Consider the following 7,261-nt stretch of genomic DNA (forward strand, 5'->3'; position numbering starts at 1 on the left):
GTTTGAGAGATTGAAAAGAAATATTTTGACATAAATGATCATTTGGTCATAGACTTTGAGTACTACACAAATATTGTAGTATGTTTTATTATGAACTATTGTAACACCTCAGATTCAAAAAGGGTAAAATTTTACCTGTTGCAGAATATGGTGCCAGAACCGATGTACGCTACCAACGGTCCGTTGTCTGACACACGAACCGTAGGTAGGCCAGTCCAGCTTTCCAAAAATGTCAAGTTTTCTGTATTTTTCAACGGTTCACCAGGACACTTTGTCGTCCAATGCACGAGCCGTAGATAGGTCTCGTAGGTGAGTCCCAGAGTTAGTTGAATTCATAATCAAAATGTTTGGACCTACGACCGTGGTCCACGATCCGTCGTTGGACCCACATGACGTAGGTGGGTGTCGTCGATGGGGGTCCTGAATTGGTGTCTCTGATCTTAAACCACGACTGACCAGGTTGATCCGTAGTCTGACCAACAGACCGCAAGTCTAGCCGTTGTTAGGGTCCGATAATTATTTTCCTAGGGGTTTTTGGGTCTTTTTCTTATTATTCTAGCCTAATACTATATCGTTTTACCCATCACCTAAAGTCCTATATAAGTGTTTTAACCCCCAAATTTCTCCAATTGAAATCATTCTCTCAAATTCCTAAAAGAAGAACAAGTCTTCCTCTCAAATATTTCTCTCTCTAGAAGTTGAAGAAGAAAGCTAGGGTTTGCAAGTCAAGTCTTCAATTCCACCATTGAAGTCAAGCTTTTGGCATTGAGGTATGATAGTTTTCATCCATGGATTTCCAAATTCTCCAATTTACAAGTTAGAAATCCCCAATTGAGTTAGGATTTTTCTTCCATGTCATGGGTTCCTTTAAATATTGATTTATTTTATTGTTTTACGATCTATCAAGCATGAATTGAGATAATTATATGATTTTATGATGAATTCCCATGAACTTATGTCTAACCCATATTTTCTATATATTGATGATTGAAAGTGGGTTTTGAACTTTGAAAGGTGAATTATGGAATTATGCATGTTCTTATGGAATTGATGAGATGATGTAGATTGGTTTGAGAGTAAAAGCATATATGTTGTTGTAGTGGTTAATTGTTGTGAAAGGATTGCTCACACAACTACCTCGAATGTGAAAGGTTTTCTCACATAAAGGATTCTAAGATTGAAAGGTCTTCTCACCTAAAATGAATCAAAGATAAGGAGCTATTCTAATGAAACCTAGCTTGGATTGATTATTTAATTGTACCTTTCCATGAATGACTTGGGACTTAGCTTGAATTGGCAAGATGATGTGCCCTTATATGGATAATAAAGGCAAGTTAAGAAAATGACTATTCCATTGGATTTACGCTTAGCACCGAGTGGATATCGAGATGGGAGCTCTCTCGTTATTAGAGGTCAGGTTTCTAGAAGCAATCTATTTATCCCATACCTATGTTCCCCATAAGATGATTGTCTTAGGTATACATTAGCTAGTGGATCCACATAAGCTAGAAGTTTATGGTCTTACCTTGACAAGTAGCTAGGACACCCCTTTTTGGTGTGGGGTAGACACCGAATTCCATGTTGATAGCTCACATGGCCTTATATTTCGGTTAAATGTAAATCTCCCACAATAATGAACTAAGGTTACTTCAAGATGTATCTCACATGTGACTTAAGATGATGTCTATTTACATTGACCATGTTTTATGACTTATGTCTTCTAGTTCTTTTACATTCATGTTTTAGCTTGGTCATTGCACCTTATGAAAATTTCCCTTTTTAAGCATGTTTTCAAATGTCTTATGCATGGCTATCATACTTGGTACATATTTTGTACTAACACATACTCTTGCCTACATTTCCCCAAATATAGGGATAGACCTTATAAATTCGCACTTTCATGGCTAGGATCTCATATAGAAGATTGAAGTTGGGTGAGTCCTCATATTCCGAGGACCGAGCTTGATTTTACTTTTTGTCTTTACTTTCAGTTTTGGGAACTTGATGTACGGGCTACGCCCCGATAAACTCTTATGTACTAAATGGCTTTGAGACGATGTTTAGATTTCCGCTTTTTCTCTATAAAACTTTATATGTTGAAGCTGTCTTTTTATCTCTTATATTAAATTTTCTTGTATGATGAATGCTAAGTGGCTTTATACGCCATGTTACGCCTAGAGGCTACCTTGGATCGTGACAACTATTGAAGGACAAAAGAAAGAAATAATTTTTTCTTATAAAGATTGTGGTCATGACCAAAATAAATATTGTTGTGTGACAACACAAATTTATCATTGGTTGTCAAGAAATAAGTCTTGCATGTAATAATTTTCTCCTTGAAGGAGTTGTTCACCATAAGAATGGTGTTGTGAAATTTGTGGTAGTACACAAAATTAATTGAGAGTTCCGAAAGGGCTAATTTGTTACTATCCGGAGGAATATAATTGTTCATAATATTGAGATTGTAGTATGTCTCCAAAGAAAATTTTTAAGTTCAGAGGAATTGAAAAGAAAAAAAATATTTTATTGAGACTATAAATTATGGAAAGATTTAATATCTTCAGATTACTACAATCGAAGTAGATTATAAATATTTACGTATAATAGTACTCCTTTTTCCCTCTTGTTTGTTGTATACAAATATGAGTATGATGATGGAATCACATGCAAAAGTAAATAGAAGTTTACTAGAATAAATATCAATTGACATAACCGGTTGATTATTCCGGTTCAAATGTGATGCAAAAGAAATTGAGAATTCACGTTGCTATATGTTGAAGAAATAAAAGATTCTTCAAGAATTCTCTTGTGTTGCTTGTTCTCATGATAAAATGATCATTGTACCAGCTACGGTTGGGATAGTATCCCCTGAAATTATTTGGAACATATAAAAAGGTGAATATGGGCCCGTTCACCTGCCATGTGGACCGCTTACTGTTATAATTTAATAGATGCATCTATGGTATGGTCACATGTGCGTTTATTATCAATTTACAAATTGTTTTTTTGTAAGATTGTTTGCTTGAATTGTTAAATTAAGAACATAGTTCCAAACTATAAAATTATGTTGATAATGCTGGTTTATTTAGCAGAAATTGTATGCCTCCAATTATAGCAAGACTATTGATTACGAGAACAAATCTCTCAAATAAAATTTGGTATGAAATGAGTTTATTTAACATGTACGCATCAAGCCAACAAAGTTCTCCCATCACAATCGGTTCAGGGTTAGGAACCAAATAATTTCCATCTAAAAATTTGACGTGTGCACATATGATTTCATTGATTCACCACGCACAAAGATGGATCCCCAAATGAGGTTGGGGTAAATGTTAGATTTCCTAACATTAGAGGGATATATGATTAGCAATTGAAAATTATGTATGGAGTGAATTATCTAAATCATCGTTAAAAAAATGTGAACTTGAAGGTCAAGAGATAATTCATTTGCAAAATGTTGCAAATAATTTGTCAAATATATTTGTTGATCCAATATTTTAATTAAGCTGCAAATGCTTTAATAAATAGTTCTTGAAGGACGGAGTGTATGGTACGCCAGAAGCATGATAGACCAATCGATTCCAAACACAAAACTCCTTAAGGAAGGAGATGAGCAAATTATCAAAATGATCATGACAATGAGACAAATGCTTTGAAAGAGCACAATGACATAACACTTCATAAAACCTTGGAAAAGGTTCAGGTACCTGAAAATGAAGAGATCCCGATAAGTTATGTCGTATTGGAATCAAGTCAAATCACCGTCGACGGTATCTTTGATATGAAGTAGCACTCAATGCTATAGATGGTTATGAGGATCTTGAATTCAAATATGTCATATGGTGTGGATAGATAAATGATTGGCCAAATAAAATGCACTATTCAAGTATATTTTGTTTTACTTATAAAAGTGATGTTTTTGAACGTATAGTTCATAGATCAAGATATAATGACGTGGGGTACAAATGAATCATTGTGCGAAAGTATAACCGTAAGATATAAAGTGCGGTTTGTTCCTCAGGGCCTAAAGTGTTTTCACAAAAGTCCTGACATTATTATTAAATGAAGATATCTTCAGTGGTGAATGCAATGAGACTTGTTTCAGTCTGACAATAGATGAAATACTTGAATATGTATAATGAATGATTATTATGTTTAACTAGATGATGACAATTGTATGAAAATCCTCGAAGGTTTTAAAATGTCTTAAATCAATTGTATTGAGTACCAAGTGGTTATGAGATTGCTTAACATCGAGAAAAAAATTATTGTCGATCTCCTGAAAATGATTAGAAAATATCATGTATTAGTGCAATTGGTGTACTTACAGATTGTTGATTATACAAATGATAGAAGATTATTTGATGTATATAACAAAAGCTTTGTGAAGAGATTGTCATATTATCATTTAAGTTATGCCAAGAAGCTAACAAAACAAGTGACTCAACACATAGAAGATGTGTGATTTTCTTTGAGTAGAAAAGACAAACTTTAATAAAATTGAGATGATCAATCTCCGAATCAAGAAAAATATTTTATTATGTAGATGAAGACTATTTATTTGATCCACATAAAGCTTGATCGCATATGAGTTATTTGTTTACATGTGGAGGCACATCAATATCTTGACATTCAAAGAATCAAACACTAGTAACCACTTCTTCAAATCATGGAGAAATAATATTGATCTATGAAGTAAGTCGGAAGTGTGTTTGATTGGAATCATGCCCTATCATATTCAGGAAATTATATCATAGTCAGGAGAAAGTCGTATCACACTAAATTTATATCAAGTTATTCTACAAGACAATCAATTACAAATGAAAGTGTCCACAACATGATTGTTGTTATGAACAAGTTGAATGAACAATTTACATGCAATATCGAGGTCACGAATAAAGTGATTTTTAAGAGTGTATTTGGCTAAGCTCAAAGTCTCATCATATCGATGAAATCATAAAATGATATATCAGAATGAGTTCAAGGATGCAGCATATTTATGAATGTGATTTGGTCACAAAGACACTGCCAATATCAACATTTGAGAATATGGTATATAAGATTGGATGACATCATGACAAGAAATTAAGTGGTGTTTCAATCAAGGGGAGTATAATACGCATTGTACTCTTTTTTCCTTGACTGATGTTTTGTCCCACTGAGTTTTCCTGGCAAGATTTTTAATGAGGCAACAAATAATGCGTATAAAAGTTATGTGTACTCTTTTTCCTTCACTAGGATTTTTTCCCACAGGGTTTTCCTAGTAAGGTTTTAATGAGACACATTATCTATGGACATCCAATGGGGAGTGTTATAAAATATTATGGTGTGGATATCCACTACACCAAGAAGTTACTATCACTAATTATTTCAATTACTTCCCTCCATTATGTAGATAACCTCCACCTTTATGATCATCATTCTGGTAACTTTAAACCTCCATAACCTTCTCCACTATCTTCATGTTTAATATCATGTTTATGACTAACCTTTGGTATGCCTCTATGTAACACTATAAATAGAGGCATAAGAGTTCATATTGTAAATATTCGAATACTTGGAAGAATAAGAAAAGCTCCATCTCTTGTCTCTCTATTTCTATTATTTTCATCTTCTATATTTCTTGTCTTATTTTGCTTTAATTTTATAACAAATTGACAATTTTGTTGACAGTAAAATCTTTTAATGAAGAACAACAAGTTCAATCAACATTCTAACGACCTTCAGGCTTTTCAACTTACTAATTTAGTGTATTAATATAAAACAATAAGAAAACAATATGTTTTTTTTATAAAACTGTTAACGTTACACTAAATGCAATATTCGTTTAACTAATAAAGATGAATGCTATTATATTGATATAATTATTAAATTCAATATTTTTTGAACGTGTAAATACGAAGGATTTAGGTTAATTAGTTATATTGTATTTATTATATTTTATTGCATACAAATAATAATTTAAGTCTAATGTAATACAAAGGTAACAAAATTAATAAAAAAAGTAAATTAAAGCTTACTTCGATGATATAATATGAAGCCTAATTCAGTTTATTAATTGTATGCATAGTATTCCATTTTTTTTTTATAATATAGACACCAATGTTTTTAGTTTTCCTTTTAATTTTCTCTCCCTCTATTTTACTCCTATAAATTAATGTAAATATTACTTAATATAAAAATTACCAAATGAAAGAAAATCACCTAGGAAAACATTGAAAAATTAACTCCAACAAAAAAAGATAAAGAAAAGAAAAATTTGATAAATGCAAAATAAGGAAACAATAACACACGAAAGAGACTTCTTCTTGTATCTTCTATTTATTTATTTATCTGTATAACTTTTAAACCCTCAATTCCACTGTGAACCACCCACCCAATTACTCATTAATTTTTTTGGATAATTTTAGAGACATCTCTTTATATTTTGCCTTATCACTCTAACTTTCCCTATCATTTATAATAGAGAGAAAATACATAATTACCCCATCAAACTTAGGCCCTTTTTTTAAGAAGACACTTTAAGTTTGAGGAGGTCCTATTACCCCACTAAATCATTTAAATCCACAATAAATACGTCATTTTGACCCATTTTCATGGCAATTGTGATTTCACACTAGAAAAGCGCGTGAAAGGGTAAAATTGCAGCCCCAAACAAATGGAAAACTGACACATGGCATTGTTAAACCAAAGTGAAAAGAGTCCCACGTTTCTTCTTCCCCAAACCACCATTAATGGCTGTTGAGAGCTTTTCTCAACAACAAAAAATGGTTTTTCACTACGCAAAGCGAATTTCTTTATTGTATACTTTATCATCAAGTTTTAGCAATCCATCTTAAGGTCTTTTATTAGAAAAATCTACTTAACAACGACATAATACTTGGTCAATATAGCACCTAATTTACCTTTCGACAAAGAAATTTGAACCCATTTCCGTTCCTATAGTTTCCCAAGATCAAAAGTATCAAAGAATCTACTCGTACAAATTCAAAAAAATGTGAAAAATTCACTTATAGAACTCAAAACTAGTCTTGATTTCGGAATATCCACAAAGCTAAAAAGGATTAAACTAATTTTTGGGGATTTTTTTTTTGAAATCAAACACTAAATAAACAACCAAAACACTAAAAAATAACACACAAAACTTACATAAATATATATTTACAAAGTAATCTAGGAAAAAAATTCTTTTGAAGTGAAGTAAATCAAAAGAATTGGGAAAAGGAATTGGAAAAGATGAACATCAATTTTTCTAAAAAGG

This window comes from Solanum tuberosum, unplaced genomic scaffold (assembly GCF_000226075.1).
Source record: "Solanum tuberosum cultivar DM 1-3 516 R44 unplaced genomic scaffold, SolTub_3.0 scf00070, whole genome shotgun sequence".
NCBI classification, from domain to species: domain Eukaryota; kingdom Viridiplantae; phylum Streptophyta; class Magnoliopsida; order Solanales; family Solanaceae; genus Solanum; species Solanum tuberosum.